The 18,855-nt window shown below is 30.1% G+C and overlaps 1 protein-coding gene across 3 annotated transcripts in view; it reads left to right on the top strand.

Moving 5' to 3' along the window:
• Nucleotides 1-18,855, top strand: part of nahoda — a 92,687-nt gene that overhangs the window by 31,596 nt on the left and 42,236 nt on the right. The gene's annotated exons all lie outside the window — the stretch shown is intronic.

An 18,855-nucleotide genomic window follows, 5' to 3' on the forward strand; every position in this document is an offset into this window, starting at 1 on the left:
AATTATATACAGCCAAAAGACAACACGACACGAACACTTTTTTTTTTGTTCATCATTAAGTCAAAAACTTATTCATTATCTCACAGCCATTAGTGAAGAAGTTGAAATTGAAAATGTTTTATGCAAATTATAAGTATTTACACACGTATACATTCACAAAACAACTGCTTACTATTCTCATTAAGTGTTATTTTCGAGTTGACAAAAAAGTTTTTTTTTTATAAGAAAAAAAAGAGATGAATAAGATATAAAAACAAAAATTCCCGCTATATAGATAGATGCTGATGATGCCTATAGAATAAATTTAAGATTTATACAGTATGAAAATTGTTGAGTTAACTTAGATTTGTATTTGATATCGATGACTAGATTTGGACACTCTCTTTATAATTTGTAAGATGATACGATTAAGCATTTGGGCTATTTTTGATTGGGAATGCTTTTTATGGACAATGCAAGATGTTGATTAGTAATGAAGATTCAATTTTATTTAAGGATTAATAGGATAATAATATATTGGATGCGCATGTATGCGTAGGTGTAATTGCTATTTTGGTAATTTAGATGAATTTTTCAATGTTATAGATCTGTCCTGTTTTAGGTAAGCAGACACGAATAGCACTAATCTGTTAATTGATCAAAAATCTAACTCCAGGTCGACGTGACTGTGATTTCGGCTTAAATTCGACACTTAGCTAAAGTCACGCCAGCCTCAGGTCTAAGTTTCGACCAATTAACTGACTTGTGCTATTCTGGAGAAATTAGTATAAGCCTTAAGATGATTAGTAGTAGATCATATATCCACTTTCAAGTAATAATCAATTAGTTCAAGCTTTTATGCTGCAATTATATCCCACAATAATATCAAAGCATCATAAAACAGGAAATCTTCACAGTTAGTCACAAAAATCAATTGAATTCCCCACAGTGCCTCAGCCTTGACTAAAATTCAATCTCCGAAATACGTAAATAATTTTGAATAACATCATCGAATTTCATTTTGATAGGTGAATGATCATTAATTAAAGTTTCTCTAACATGAGAGTCCCTTACCCCAAAAACATACATTCATTTTTATGGAATCAATAGATACCATGATGATGATGATGATGATGAAATGCTGAGGATATTGTATAATCTATCTTTTATGTGAGGCACATGCAAGGTATTTTGGTAAGATTATATACGTCATGCAATCTTAAGAGAGAATGCATAACTTTTCAAGGGTTTCTTATCAGTTTATCTACGTTTACAGTTCAAGTATATAATCATGGATTGTACTTGATACATTCAATTTTCTCTAAACCTGACTCGATTGCATGTATAGGAATTTTTGATGCAGAAGATGAAAACTTTTGGAATTAAAATTATAAGATCATGTTTGATCACTAAAAATAATAGCAAAAAATTTTGTGGGGTGTTAGTAAAAAGTTATATTTATGAATCCAGAGATTATATCCAAGTTCACATCATCACTAAAGTCTATTATTTTTTACTATAACTGAAAATTATTCATACACTGATATACATATATATTCCTGACATATATGCATGAGCATACGTATAATCTAAAATGTTCATTTATCTAATTTGAATAACCTGATCTCCAATGCATGGCACGTAGAGCTAACACAAAACTGTCCAACTTGCTTAAAAGCATATAAATATTTGAAATTTATTGTGACTTGATTTTCCATTTTATTACACACATACATTTCACATTTCTATATGTCTCCGTTTCTCGGTCAATTCCATACTTTTAACTTTGAGATTAAGGAATATAAAAATTTTGATTTTAATTTTAATTTTTCTGAATGAATTTCATTATCACTTACAGTATCATTTCTGAATTTATAGCTTAAAACTTTCAAATTTTCTGGAAGCTTTACTTTCTAAATTAAAATTCAATGACTCTCTATTATTTCTCAACTAGATCCTCAACTATTACAGGAAAGTTTGTTTTTTTATATCTCAGAACATAAAATAATACTTTGTCATGTCATCACCTTACAGTAACGAGAATTGAACAAGTCATTCGGTCAATGTAGTAGCCAACAGCTGAGAACCTTGACAATCTCATTCCAATCAACTCAATTCAACTGTCCATGATTAGTAATTTATCATTAAGATCTAAATCACGTAACCTTATCTTAACAGCATCGACATTCATACAATTTATAATTTTTTTTTTATTGAAAGAATTAATTAAAAATCTGTTAAAAATGAAAATTGATTTAGTGTGGCTGATTGAGGTGATTTTATTGGGTATAAAGGCGGGATTTGTTGGGATTTTGTCTTATTTTGGTGAAAATCAAGGCATATTTATGTGAAAGAGGATTAAACGAACCTTCATGACTGTTTAAAAATGATTGGGACATGTAAAGCTAGTCAAGTGGCTGAGTAGCAATCCAGCATACCTTGAACATCATATAAGCTCTTTGTGTCGTGACCAACTTAGTCCAATTTCCAAATTAACTCTCAAATCTTAATCTATTTTCGTAAAAATCAAATCCCAACACTGCCAGACTAGCATTTGATAAAGAATTTATGGAAATTAATTGCCACATGAAATGCGAAATAAAACAAAAAAATATTAAATGCCAATGGGCATCTAACAGGTTTCAATTCGTTCCGATTTTGTCAATCAAATGATCATTTAATGAAATACAACAACAAATTGCTTAATTTGAAGCGTGATTGAAATTGCTATTGTTATGGACTATGAATGAATTCGTGGTGACTCCGAAAGGTCTTTTGATGAAAATTTCCTATTGAATATTCAGTTAAAAGTGAAATTTTTATTAAAATCACCTGTAAAAGTCAATTATCAAGTAGAAATGTTTAGGCAAGTCATATAATAATTAACATCGATTACTTCATCGATATCATTTAAAAATCTGATGTGTATGTAATTAATTTGGACTTGTGAGTAGCAAAATAGTCATGTCGAAGGTATTAACTTAAAAATACACATCAGTGATTGAGTAATAATTCATGCAGTAGCTTAAACCGAACGCAATGAAGAGAAGAAATAGCAAAAAAGAGAAGAAAAATAAATTGTTACATAATAGAACTATGTACCATACGCATTTCAGTTCCAATTTTTCATTTTTTATTCCTCCTTCTTTCTTGTAATTCCATGCGAGCACTCAATACTTTATGTTCGTACGTTGTTGTGTACGACGAGATGAAAAATATTTTATGTACTGCATTCCAATGAGACGTTTACCAAATGCAAAGACTTCGTATGGCTTTAGCCTTACAATCAGTCAGTCAGCAAGTGAAATGAAAAAAAAAAATAAATAAATTTATTGACCGCAATTCACTGAATTTGTACTTTATAGAAATAATTGAGAATTTGCTGTGGGAATGTGTGGATATAAAAAATTGTAGATAAAAATAAAAGTTTTATGTGGGCGATTTCCTTGGGAAAATGAGGACAGATTTTTTGGTGATTTTTGCTGGTGGAAATTTCACAATTTTTGAAAAGTTTTTCCTCAATTTTTTGGGTTGTTTTGGATTGGTTGAACGTTGGAATGATGAAATCAGGCTCAGAGTTGATACAATTCTCATAATTGCTCATTTAAAATCTAATTTAAGAGATCAACTACTCAAATATTCATAAAACTTCAATTTTCTATAACAATGTATCCTCAAGGGAACTCAAATTCATTCTTATATGCCATTTTTCTACATAAAATTAATAAAAAGAATGAGAAATGAAGTCTAAGGCGACCATTACACAAAAGAACATCAAAACTTAATTTGCTGCATGCTGTGTGCCCTTAAAAATACTTTATTATATTCATGTCTTGGATATAAAATGAACTTCTATGTGCAGCACTAGTTTAATATAAATAAAAATGTATGCCAAGCAAATTGCAATATTTTTTTTATGAACAATTTTATCATTCAACTTGTGAATTATTTGGATATATTTGAAAATTTTGATTGATTTTTTGATGAAAATTGAGTGCAATTCAGATGCATTAATTCATTGACTTTAAGGATTTTACTTAAAATTTCCATTAGTATTAGAAATGAGTGCTTAATGCTTCTATGTACTCAATTTTGTGAATCACTAAAATGTTCACTTGAGAATTTCAGTCAAAAATTGTTCATGTAAATTGGATAGAAAAACTTCGATAATTGAAAACAAAAATTTAAAATTGAATGTTTATGGACTTTTAAAAAGTTTTTCGATGAATTTTTACAACAATATGAAAGTCGATTAAATCCAATGATAATAAAGAAGAGAAAAATTGTTTACAAACAAAAAATAAAAGTCACAAGTTAATGTTCCCATCATGAGATCCATTAAGTTAAACATTCCTCGATGATTAGCTCTAAATTATGAATTTGTTCCTCTCAATGACCCTCATCAGCCTCAAAAGTACGATCAACATTTATGAAATGATTATTCGATACATAAGTTGTTGTAATACAAACAATTATTATCAATATCCCCACGAGTATGATGTGCAATAATGCATTATTGATTGAATAGAATCACGATAATTGTGAAGTCATTTAAAACGTACACAACATAAACTTGCATGGCAAATGCCGGATATTATGGACTCTATCGAGTGTAAAACTATTGTTGTTTGATAATGGGATCATTAAAGATTATTTTATAACATTTTTAAAAGAGTCTCAATTTGACGAAGGATATACAAAAATAGAACTTGAGAACTATACTTTTTTGATATTTCAATTTGAGCTTGAAGAGTCAAAAAGGCATGGCAAAAAGTATGTCAATAATATTCTACAAGTTATCCTCTCATGAATTCTCAAGTAGATTCTTAATGAACCTAAACTACGATAAATATTTATGTATTGTGAATATGTGCTTCGTATACGAGTAGTTTTTTTTTTACTTACTTACTTATGTCATCGATAAAATAAACACTTGTGAATTGAGCATGAAGCAATTATTTGCTGGATAGACATTTTATTTTCAGCATCTAACGTGCCTTTTTTCTATAATAAATAACACTCGATGAATTAAGAATGAAAGTTTTTGTAAAAATTGTAGAATTATGGCGCATTTAGAGTTTGGGAGTAAATTTGGATGGATTTACGGAGTTTTGTGTGATTTTCAGGGTTTTTGAGGGATGAAAATCACTTTTTCAAAGTGGACAAAATTTCTTTAGAACCAGTTAAAGGCAAGTTAATGACTAATTTCAATAAATATTTGTTAATCGGGTTTGTGGTCGTTTGTTTTTGAAATTAGACATTATATGACAGATTAGGTGTAGATTGTCACAATATCTGATTAAAGGAGATTTCAGCAGACTCAATTTTCAAATCACAAGCTCAAAAATAGTGCAAAAAGCAATAAAACTTAAGAAATTTAACAATAATTACTTTTATTTCTGCTAAATTTTTGTCACGCCAATAGAAAAAATTTCTCATTTTTTTATGAATTTGTGTAAACTTATTTACTAATAGACTAGCTGCTAGCTGATTGTTTTATGAAAGGAATATTTTTTTAATGAACCTTGTGGCAAAAAGACATTAAGAAAGTTAAACATGAATAAATTCTTCTATTGTGAATAAAAAAAAAATAAAATAAAATATAAGCTGAATAAATAAACAAAAGAGATTCGAATTTTGATGCATGCAAGCCACACACAGCTAAAAAAAAAGTTTTGCGTTTGTTGATCAAAAAAACCGCTTTCAATTTTTATTTTCCGGATATAATAAAAAACAGTCTTTCGTGATTACATTTTCTAACTATGGCTATATGAGTGTATTGTATTCAGCATGAAGGGAAAATCTTTTATTGATTTATTCTAATGTTTTGTGTGAGATTTAAAAATAGTTTTATGTATTCACAATAGAGAGCTTTGATGTGACAGGAAATGCTGAAAAGTTAGTCTAGGAGAAAATTATTTTATGCGAATATTTTATGATGAAACTTTAGAGGATTTTTAAGGTAGAATTCATAAAAATTCAGAATTTTAAAAGCTTAAAGCTAAGCTTAGATGAACTTTCAGTCTTTGTTCTCAACTTCATGTCTAAAATTTCATAACGTTTCAAATTCCCAGAAAATATTCACAATTAATTAATGATTTGTGACAAATTCAAATCAATAATGACCATAATATTGACACTAATAACCAGTAATTACCTCTAATGTCTCTCGATATTGGATAACACAAAGGTGTAAAATTTTCACTTCCTTAAATGCCAATTAGAGGGCAACAAAAGTGAAGATTGACAATTATTTTTGCTGTCGCTCGTGTCTCCCATCAATGCGACTTTTCTTTTATTTGCTTCTTCTTCCTTATTTGTACTTTGAATTGTAATACAAAAATAAAATACAAAAAAATCCCACAAAAAAAGAAGAAGAAAAAAGCTGAGAATATAAAAAAGTTAAGGAAGAATTCCAAAACTGTCTCAATATGTAGTCGCGCGTGATGGTACAAGTTTAAATAAGATTGTGTCATCGTCATAGCCATTCAAGTTTTTTTTGTTCTTCTCGTTCTTGAGCAAATAAGAAGTATTGAGAAGTATTTGTGACTGTTTTATTAGGTTTGGGTTTGGTATTTTTGGATGCATTAAGTCTGTTAAGGATTATTTCGTAAAATGTTAAAGTTTTTGAGATGAATTATATTAGAATCTACATCTTTACAGCATAGTGAGTGCTCTTAATCTGGAAACCAGCTTAATTTTACAATTTTTTGTTCCAAAAGAATGAAAATTTGAAGCAAATTTCAAATTTGTTGAAAATTTAGCTCGAATTTCAGTTTTAGACGTCAATGTCGGGTACAGCTTATGTTATACTATTCAAAACTGATTAAAAAGCACTATGTGACATTCCAGAACTTCCAAACCGCCCTCAGCATATTCTCACAAATCCATTAATCCCAACTTTTCCACATTATCTCAACCATAATCCAGCAACCAAACATAATAATTATTTCCCAGAAATAAATGCGCAATTTGTCTATCTAGCCAATAAATTCGTCAATACCAAGTTTTTCATTTGATGAAAAAAGAAAAAAAAAAGCAAAGCAAAAAAAACTTTTATTTTTCTCTCTTCTCGAAGTGTTTGTAAACAGCTTATGGACTTTGTCAACTTTCAGTGTCTAGCATGAAGAAGAAAAAGCAGCAACAATTCACTGTGCAAATATTTAGATTTGATTGTGAAAACATGATAGTTATATTATTAATAATAGTACAATAAATTCGAATTATATACAATTCATTGCTTTCACAAGCTCTATCGAATCGAGTCAGTCAGCATAATGCTCACTTATTGCTTAATCTAAATCTAATTTTTAATTTTTTTTATTTATATTACCTGGTCTGTATTGCATGTGAATTATTGTGGATGCTATAAATATAAAATAATTTTTGAGACTAGACTTTGACAGAAATTAACTGAAACTATTCAAGCCATTACATCAAATCAAATTAGCTGAGCCATGTTAATTTTGGCATCTCGTTGATGTGTCTACGTAACGTAATTTCACATTGCATTCCATTCGCTGACAGTTTTTCAGTCATAAATTTATCGTTTTACTTCTCTTCAATGAGCACCGAACTGTCTACATAACATTGTGAATTATATACATTTTAGATTAGAGCAGTCAGTGCTCTGTCCATAGATGATTGCACCAATCAACGATGTGCTTATTAGTATGTATGTCCGTGTGGAAATATTTGTCATACATTTTGCCATTGCAAAGTGATTATCATGCATTGAAATATTGTTAAACATGAATTTTCAATAATGGACATGCCATGCAGTTTAAATAGATGTGTATTTAGTGCAATAGCATAATTAAAAAATAACTATACGTCAATTCAGATTGTATAAAATGCACATGACTCATTCGGATGAAGGGCAAGTTGAGAAAATCTATGTGAATTGGGATTAGGGCGCATTTTTTTGGATGGATGAGGAGGTTTGGATTAAGAAATTGTATAAAATGAGGCTTTAAGTCCGATTTGAGCAGAAAGTATGGAATTTCGTGTCATAAAGACTTTAATTATTCATAAAACTCTGCAATTATGTTAATTCAGATTCGCAAAAATTAAACCAAACAGCTTAACCAGCAGATAAAGTAACGACATCACATCCACATTCCAAAAACCTCAGCAAATGCGACAAAAATATAAAAACGTCACATAAGCGGCCAAAAACAATTACCGATTTTCAATAATTACTCACCATTAAATTTAATTTAATTGAATTTGTGGTAGCAGTTTGTTATTGTTGATGAAGATTTCATATCGAGTTCCCCAATAACGTACTTCTCATATACCCCCGAGGTGTAAAATCATCATCATCATCGAATAAGAGGAAATGTCGATGACTTTACAGTTAAAATTACTTAAAATTAAATTCTTTTTTCCTCTTCTGCGTCTTACTGACATCGTTTGAGAGTTAGCCACGATGTTAGTCATCTATAATTATGGATATCTTGGCAAAATATAAGGAAAAAAATCAATAAAGCCAAATGCACTCAATAGAGTAATTTTATTTTTCGAAAGAATGGAACTATTTTCATGGAAAATTGCTCTTGCACGAAGAAATATTTATGTGAGCACAGCAAAAGATGGAGTTGCTTAGTTGTTGGTAATTTTTTTTATGCAAAATGGGTTCTTGTGAAATTTTCTCGACTACAGAGTTGCTGCTTAGTGCTGGAGATGATTAATTTGTTAAAACTAATTTTGATCATACCAAAATTTAATATTAGTCACGCACATTTGCCTCGAGGATAAAGCTATAGCGCAAAAATAACAAAAATAATTTGGAATTTGCGACTCAAATTGGATTTGAGGTTATGTTGTCTATCGATTATGATTTTTTTCGCTGAAAATTTTTGGATTTTAAAGCATGTGCTGATGACTTTTCATGGTTAATGCCATATTTGATAGGAAGCACCTTGTGAGATTAATTGAAGAAAATTCCGAAGGTATAAATTGGCACGGCAGACACTCTGTCTCTTAAGCAGTTTAGAGCTATTGACTACAGCATCCACTTCTTCACCTTTGTCCATCGTTGCTCTAAATAGCTCTCCATCCATACTCCACAGATGATCGAGATAAGATCTATAAAAAAATGAGGAAATTTTTGCTGTATTTAATTCGAACCAAAATAGTAACTTTTTATAAGCACAAATGTAAAATTGGGAATAAAAATAGTATGGCTTATTTTCTCATCATTTCAATTCCATACCAAAAATCTTTCTCTTTATTATGATGACAAAAATAAATATAAGTGTAATGACAGAATTAATGCTTATTGCGTAAAAGCACTTTTTGAATGACTTGCTGACACATTAAAGTGTAGTGTTTGAAATTATGAGATATAAAAAAAAAGAAATTTTACCCACTCAACGGTTTGCATTGTTCTGACAACAACGAGACTCTGAAATGATTTTGCATCTTATTCTTCTTGTCTCGTACAATTTTAGTAATCACAATAGAAAGGCTAGAAAAAGAAGTCTAAGTATAGACATTGCGAAAAAAGTGAAAGATATTTTGAGAATCTAAAAAATTTGATTTTTGTGACATTATATTTTAACATATTTTATTAATAACCCCTATTCTAATTCTTCTTGTCTTGTACAATTTTAGTAATCACAATAGAAAGGCTAGAAAAAGAAGACTAAGTGTATCCATTGTTGGACTGTTCTTTCTCAAATAAATTGCCATAATTCTGAAAATTTTTCCCATAATCGACCCGTGGCGCCTTTAAGCATATAGCATAGATTTTTCACTATATGCTCATATTTATAGTGTGCAATGGATGTCAAAATCCAGAACAGAAATCATGCTACCATTAAACCATTACAGTCAGCTTCTTTTTGTTCCTTACTTTTCTTTTTTGTTGATGTTCATTGAGCTATTTTATATATGTTGCGCCTTATAGATTTCGCCGTGCTGCTGATGCTGTTTAGTTAGAATATTTCAGATTTATGATGATTTATGATATCTCTTTTTTTACGATGCTGCTGTTAAAATCTCTTTTCTCACTTGCTTCTTTTGTGAAATTCCGATAAATCTCTTTACCAACTTTTCATGAAGCTTGTAACTGAGAAGAACAAAATAAAAAAAAAAAAAAACTTTGAAGCTTCTTTTTTTTGGGTTGAAGAGAGGAAGAACAATGAAAGTAAAACATCTCGATTTTTTTATCCTCATTTTCTGTTAACAACTCGCCTACAACTCATGACCATGACTTGTCTTGTTGGACGTTTAGAGCATGAGGAGAGAGAATTCATTTTCTTTCGTGAAAATAAACAACAGAATCAATAAAAGTTCATGAAATATTATTGAGGAGGGATTATTGATGTACATCTCTTTCATAAACGTTTTCTGTTGGGGCTTCTGAAAATTTTCACAGAATTTTTCTCAATGTTCTGATAATATTTGGATGTGCTTGTTGATTGAGAATTGTCTGACTGATATTTATGGGTGATTAGTTCATGTTCTTGAAGATTCTAAAGAGTTTTATGAAGGTTTAGACAATTTGGAGCTTCCTGATTAGCACAAATCAATTGATCGATCAAAAATCCGACTCCAGACTGACATGAATCTGGTTTTGGAGCCGGATTTGGTTTGAATTCGGCACGATCTTTGAGTCACGTCAGCGTGGTGCTGAATGTTGGATCAAAAAGCTGAATTGAGCTACTCAAACTTGTTAGAAATTGATTAAACTTTTACAAACAATTTAGAACCGTTTCTGACAATTCTAAATCTATGATTAAAGTTTTGAACATAATTGATCAATTCTCAAACAGATCTAATTGATATAAAACCAGGAACTACCCAAAAACATCAAAAAATGCGCCTAAAATCAGATAATCTAATGACATTAACACTCATTCGTGTCTGCTTGAAATTGCCAACAAACATCTCATCACTGCCAACTTCATAATATTAAGATGTTCAAAAAAAGTTTGCTGTATACTGCTTCTTACCATAAAAAAACATAAATAACCAAATTAAAGCACAGTCCTGGCGTGAATTCAAAATAAATTTGTTACTTTTTCTCTCTAATGACTACGCAGAAAAAAAAATATATAATGATGATTTCTTTATGCTCTAAATGCCCAAGCGAAATAAGATGTGATCAACTTGACTCAAAAAATAAAATTCCATTCATGCAAAAATATACAAAGTTTATATTTTTTTGAAAATGAAGTAAACCAAATAATAAATTATTCAGTAGATTCTCTTGCATGCACATGCCTAAAATATTTCATCACACTTAATGATGTCTGAGATTATCGAAAATTGCGAAAAGTAATGTTCTTGAAGAGTGATTTAAAATACGCAAGATGAGGAGCTTATTTTGGTGTTTAAATATGGAACTTGAAGCAATTTAGAGAGAAATAAGGCAGCGTTTGATGAAGTGTATTAGGAATAATTGTTTTGGCAACAGGTGGTGTAGTGACTTATTATTATGTCAAAGAGTGGCAATTAAAAATGAAGAAGACTTGTGGAATTGATAAATTGATGATCTTGATTAGATTGGTGCTGATTTGACGTTGAATTATGATGTTTGTGGATTAAGCCCTGACAGGCATCGAGCATGGGTTCATTGAACAGAAATACAACTACGGTACCTAAAATTCGGTCTTTTTGCCTGTTCGGGTAGCTTATTGAGTAACTTCGGTACATAAAATTTGTCTCTTTTCATGTTAGGGAAGCTAATTGGGTCAATAGAAACCATTTCACAGTGGAAATTTAGATCCCAACGAATCTGCAGCTTACTGCCAATTACCATCAAGACATGCAACTTTTTTTTTTCAATTATTAAAATTATAAAAATAATTTTCAAAGTAAAGCTAATGTAAAAATCCTTCCAATTTTTAACATACGATATGCCCAAAAGCTAATGAAAATTTACAGTTGCCATGGTTTAATTGAAAGATATTTAACAGTAGCCACACAGCATTACGATCAAGTGAAAATTACCAATTTTACCTCGAATTTCATAACAAAAAAACCATGGGATTTCCATCAACATTTGACACTGCACGTTTTATCTCGAATTACGTTTTTACGTCAAGTCAGTGGAAGACGTAGATGAACTAGTTCCTCATTAGTACAATCTAAAATTATAGTAATAAACAATCTATCTCATTCTATATTATGATATCAATTATCTAAAAGTGTGAAAGAAAACATTTATTTACACACGTTATGGGTGATGGCTCACAGGGAAAACGTGTCTACTGCTTTGTGAATTTTAATGCTTTTACAGCAATTTTTGTTCATTCGCCTTTCATATGCCTGCAGTTAGTGCTGATAAATTGACCCTTAATTAGATATTTTACCATAGAGATTACCAAATCCATTTAATAGATTTATTTTATTTTCCTTTAGCTACCATGACTTTTTTCGCCGCTGTTTGACTCTCTTTTTATTATTTTTTCATACCGATAGTATATTCTACTTTAAGTATTTCCTCTATGCACGTTTTAGCTTATTAATTTTCACTCGTTGATTTACCGGCGTCTCTTTTGTTATGTTTTTGGTTAGAAATGTGCAAAATTTCATTTGTGGGATGGATTTGAAGTTCATAACTTAAGGTGGTTTGGAATTAATGATAATTACTTGAGTTTTTAAGCGAATTCAAGCAATTTAGATTAGATTCTTGACTGGCAATGAGCATATTGAATGATTCTCCGAAGGTACAACCCACACAGTCGTAAAATTTAAAAGTTTTTGCTTCTAAAATGCAAATTCAGTCGTAAATTTGGTTGAAACTTGTTCTAACAATTTGCATTTAGCTCAAACTCATTAAGCATGTGTTACGTAATAGGTGAAAAGCTCAAGAATCAAAATTAAGTGAAATCATCCTTGACAATCGACAGAAAACCACAAAATTCCCTTAAAAATTGATAATACCATCAAAAAGTAAACAAATTTCCAAAGTAAAAGCCAAAAAATTAATTAATTTCCATGAAATGACTGTCAACTGATTAATACAAAAATGTAGACACGGCAATTTTATAATAAAGCGGTGACGAAAATTGAAAAATTGTTCTACATTTGTTATTATGACATTTATAGTTATGTCGGTGGTTTTTTATAAGCAGAACAGACTGAAATATTTTTAAAGTAAATAATAAGATTAATGAATATCCAAGAGCGGTTACAAAATAAGCAGTTGTGTCTGTTTATTGATCTCAATTTGTATCCAAATATAGAATTACAAGAACCGACAAAAAACTTTTCCTTTTCATATTTTTGTTTGGCTTTTCTTTGTAATTAACAATGTAAAATATTCAAGATGTGTCGAAATTGACCTTAAGTAACTTCATCATCTTCCTCAATTCTTTAGAAAATGATGTCGTAAAGTTCAAACATTTGGAATTCTTTTAATGATAGACTTTATCTCTCGTGTTAAACTACTGTTAACTTTTAAAGTCCAAAATGTCGTGTCATAAATAAAACTTTATTATTGCTGTTGTGCAATAGAATCGAAAACAAGATTGGTCAGTAGGAAATTTATGCAAATGAATTTTAAATCTTTTGGTGTAAATGAAATCTTTAAATATCACATTATAACCTTAAAAGAGCTATCGAAGTTCAAATTGGGCTTTTGCAAAATTTACATCCATAAAATAAAATTAAATAAATTTTTATTAAAGTGTGAAAATTGATTTTTTCAATTCAGCACTTATTCGTTATTTCTATCTCATTTCATTTTAAATTGAATTGATATTTTCAATGTACATATAAAGCTTAAACTTTTTTATATCCTACTGCTGAAATTGTGCAGAAAAGCAATTGCCGCATTAAATTCTATTGTATCCTGATTTAAGTCTCACATCACGTGCCAATCGAAAAACGATTGGAAACTTTTTCTTTATTCCTCTTTTTTTTGTGTTGCCTCTTTCCATCATCCGTACTCGTCACCAGACACCACATATACTTTTAAAAATAAATTTTTCAAATCGAAAGAAAAAAAATTACAAAAGTCCTCGTGTTATTGATCGAGGGACTTAAGCGCATTTTTGTCCCAGCGATCAGTAATTGATTAACAAGTCACTTCCAGACCTAAAACACAAGATCCAGTAAATTCCAGGTCACTTCCAGACCTAAAAACCAAGATCCAGTAAGATCCAGGTCACTTCCAGACCAAAAAACCAAGATCCAGTAAGATCAAGGTCACTTCCAGACCTAAAAACCAAGATCCAGTAAGTTCCAGATCTTAAAAACAAGATTCATATAAAACTTCCAAAAATTTAAGAACTTCATCATTTAACGGATTTTCATAATTCAAACCTCATAACGGTCAAAAAAATTCAAACATTGTTCAGTAAACACTGTAAAAACATCGACAAACATTGAAAAACACTGTAAAACAATGAAAAAACGTGTTGTTGTTTTTGTTGTTGTTGTATATGAAAATGAAAAACTGTTAATTATAGTATTTATGCGTCGATTTGAAACTTCTAAATGACCGATAACCCAATAACTTGATAGAACGAAGCTATTAAAACAAACCGGAGCTCTCTACGATGTCTAGTTTTCGAGATCTCGCGTTCCAGCCGACCGAACAGCCGACCGAACAGCCGAACGAACGAACAAAGTGCATTATTAAGCTACCTTTTTGAAAACAAGTTTCAAAAATGCGCTAAAAAGAAATTTTTTTTATGTGCCGTTTGGAAACTGTTGAATATTTTGAAACTTTGTCGTGTGACTGAGATGAAAGGGAACGGATATGAGGGATATGGATTGGAAGATTGATGGGGATGTGGCGCATTTTAGAAGGTTAGATTGAGGTATTCAGGATTATGCTATTGAAAGTCCATAAAATGTGTATTAAACTTGATTTTTCACAAATTTTTGGGGATAACTTCGTAATTTATAGACAGGAAGTTGGGATTTTTAAGTTTTAGTAGTAATTGTGGTTTCTTTGATAGGCTAAAAGTGGTAATGTCATCCAAGAAGTGGTTCTGATCCCATTATAAGCTGTAGGTCACTCGTTTAACAATTAATAGCCCCGAATCGCTCTATTTCAGCACTAGATCTCAATAATCTTAAAAGCTAAAGAAGTTTTAGCAGGAAATCAAGAAATTGATTCAATTTTATTAACTTAAAAGCTTTGATAAAGCATTTAAAAGTCAACTCGAATATTATTCTACCCCCAAAACACATTAGCTTCAAAATACAAAAAAAAATCCATTCAAACAATCAGCCACTCATACTGAATACCAAAAATAAAAATCCTATTAGATCTTTAAATAATGCGATATAAAAAGGCAGTAAACTAAAGGAGCACAAAAAAATATCTGATTCGATTTATTTTAAACTGAGTGTGTGTGCATGTCATTGATATGGATCATATTAAAGCTGCTTCAAGTATCATAAACTTTAAATGTATATTGATAAAAATTAAATACATCGATTGACTTTATATTGATATAATTTATCATAATCGATATTGAATGAAGCAATAAAATGTCTGATATGACAAATTTTCAAAATGCATTATTAAATGACAGTAATTAAAATGGAAGCTCATTAAATCCTAAAAATATGCTCATGCTGATACAAAATAAAGCAATTGTTGAAAATTTTGTCCGAAAAATTTCATGATTAAATATTTTACAAATCGATATTTGGGTCATGCATGCGATTTATGTACATGAAATATAGACCGACATGTACAAATATTTTTCCTAATATCACAACATATATATACATAAAATTTGATTGATTGCCATCATATAGAAGGTATAGAGAGAAAAAAATCATCAAAGCATATGAAATTGAACGACAGTCGAGTAAAACAACAACAAAAAAATGTAATATTTTGGACATGTCAGGTTGGCAAACCAATATAAAAAAAATAAATATAAACTCAAAAATACAATTTTATGGTCTAGATGAAATAACATAACGTGACCAGAAAAATCACGGAAAGAAATCACAATTGACCGAATTTCATGTTTTTTTGAATTTGTAATAATTTTTCCTCTCATTAGAATTGACCAATTATGGCATCAAATGGAGTATATTGAGAAGAGGAACAAAATTTTTTGACTTTATTAATTCAGCACTAGGCTAATTGACTTAAACTTAATTAATTTCATATTTCATTGCCAAAACTACGAAACAATATTTTGAACTATAGATCAATCACGACGTGGTGAACTAATAATTGTAGTAATAAAGCACAGGAAATTTTGTCAGGAATTGATCGATTGCCAAAGCAAGTGAAAATTTTTTAAAAAATTACTCAAGGTTACTTCTTCATTGAAATAAGGCACTGTAATTATTTGTTTCGTTCAATGAATCAATAGACACAAAAGTAGTAGGTGGTAGGTTGCAAACACGGTTTGTGTGGTTACTGAGGCTTGACATCTTTGACGTGAATTTTTAAATATTCAGCAATACAATGGGTTTCTGTTAATGAATGACAAAATAAGAAGGAAAAATTTTTAAATTGATTGACTTGAGCGCATTTTATTCTTGACACAATCAGGGATATGATTTTTGATTTTTTAATAAAATTAGCACATAATCAATCAGCACTGAGTAAGACAGGTGAAATAATCACATTTGCGATCGATTTCATACAAAAATTCACATAGTTCTTTGTTAATTAATAAGATTAAGGATTTTGATAGCTTTGTAAATTAGTGAATGGTACTTTGTACATGCTGTGCATTTCGCAATCACGTTGATTTTTTGTGTGATTAATTTTTAAAAATTTACTGAAATATCTGAAAATTCCAGTGTCGAAAATGTTTGCTGTTGCTTAAATGACACTGAAGGTTTCGCATTAATTTGATTTTGAGTCATTCTGATTGGAAACTATGAACTTTTGTTTGAGTTAGCAGCATAATGAGCTAACCAGCTAAGCCTAAAATATGCAATGAGCTTTATTTTGTCAACTTTGGTAGTATTTTTGATGCAATCATGTAAAGGTGCTGTGAAATGTTTCACAGCACAGCTGTATTGAGTAAAGGATAATTTTGAATTGATTGAACTAGAGTCCCGCATGGATTTCATTACGAAATAGTGTTAAAAGTTTAATTTCAGTTTGTGCATATGAACATTCGAATTCTGGACTAGATCCTGCTGTCATTCTACTTTGTTTTGATTGTTTCCTGTAAGAATTGATGAAATTATTGTACAACCAGCTCTTTCTTCAGCAAAATATGCTTTAATTAATTCTGAATATTGATTTTTCAGAAATTCAACCAAGATTTCCAAGTGTTAATCTAGATTGAATTCTTTAACCACATTCACAATTCATTGAAACAGGAGATATCGATCAAATCACCAAAAATGAAATAATTATTTTAATTTAAAAGAGTTCATATTGCAATTTATAAAAATTAGAATCAATTCATAGATGCAGGAACAAATTAACAATTTTAAATTCATATTAATTCAGGAGCATTTTAGGATATAAATTGTGATGATATTAAGACAAAGCAACAATTTTCAGACACACTCTGTCTAAAATAACGATATTAGCGACACCCTCCAAGACATATCATACAAACAATCGCATAGACTGCCTTAATAAGGCACTCAAATTCTCATTATGGCAAAAAATTCCGCTAAAATTAAAAAAATTCTTCTCGTTTCTACCTTCTATCCTACCTCAAAGTCAAAAAACAATACAAACAGTTTGACTGAAAGTCAATAACATTGTAAACGATACGCACAATAATAAAAACAGTGAAGTCAACCTTGAACCTCATCGTCAAAGCATAATAAATATATTAAGAGATTAGGAAAAAATATCAAACATGACGAAAAATTGTTACGCATTGTCCTGCAAAAATTTTATAAAGCGTGAAATAACATTAATGTTTATTAAGTAAGTAATTTTTTTTTGTTTTGGTTGCCAGAAACTCGATTCTATATAAAATTCTATTTATATATAAATGTAATCATAAAAGAAACGTTAATCCCTCTTGCCTATGTTAACGAACGTGAATAAAGCAGCGTTATTTTAAGAAATGCACGGCCGGGCAACGCTTGTCGACCATAAAATTATTATACTTAATTAATGTCCATTATAAATTCTAATCACATGACTGACGATTAAAACATACAAAACAGTTTATGGAGAGAGAGTCGGTAGAGTAGAAAAATTGAAACGGAAGCACTAAAGGCACAGCAAGTGACTCAATATTGAACTTTTTTGTTTCTTATTTTGTTTGCCGTTTTTCCGTTTCGTCTTGAGAACAAGTGAACAATTTATTAAGCACATTAGAATGACCTTCCTTTCTCTGGCGAACGGCAACAACAACAAGATCCATAAAAATTGAAGTAATTCAGCATCTTTTATGAATGGCATTTTACATAACCAGATAATTTTATTGAGAACTGATTTGGAGGATTGAAATCTCATAAAGAAACTGATGAGTAGTAAGCAATCATATAATTAGTGAGGCTTAAATTATGGTAATGAAATTTTTTATGTGGTTTTTTGTTTCGATGCCTCAAGGTCGGTTTATTTTGTATGGAAAGTTTAAGGTACGAGTGATGATTTTCGGTATAATCGTTAAAAGTGCTTCTTGACTGTTTTTAGCAGGACTTTTATGTGCCGTTCACTTAATACGTAACACAACAAATTGACTGATTTAATCCCTCGTCGATCAATTTACTATTAAAGCATGTTAGCTTCAGTAAGCTTCCTTCAAGTCCCATAGATGACCCCTCACAAAAGTCATCAATTCACTCATAACATTTACCAATAACCCCTCAATTAAATCACAATTTGCATCGAACATCAAAGTCATCCACATGTCCATTTAACTTAAATAGTATTCATCATGAATTAAATCGTAAATCATTGCATTTTCATACATATTTAATTTTTTTGTATTCTATCCTTTCATGATGATGATGATA

Source organism: Chironomus tepperi, unplaced genomic scaffold, assembly GCF_022539635.2.
Source record: "Chironomus tepperi strain 1889 unplaced genomic scaffold, CSIRO-AGI_Ctep_v1 contig_11, whole genome shotgun sequence".
NCBI lineage: Eukaryota > Metazoa > Arthropoda > Insecta > Diptera > Chironomidae > Chironomus > Chironomus tepperi.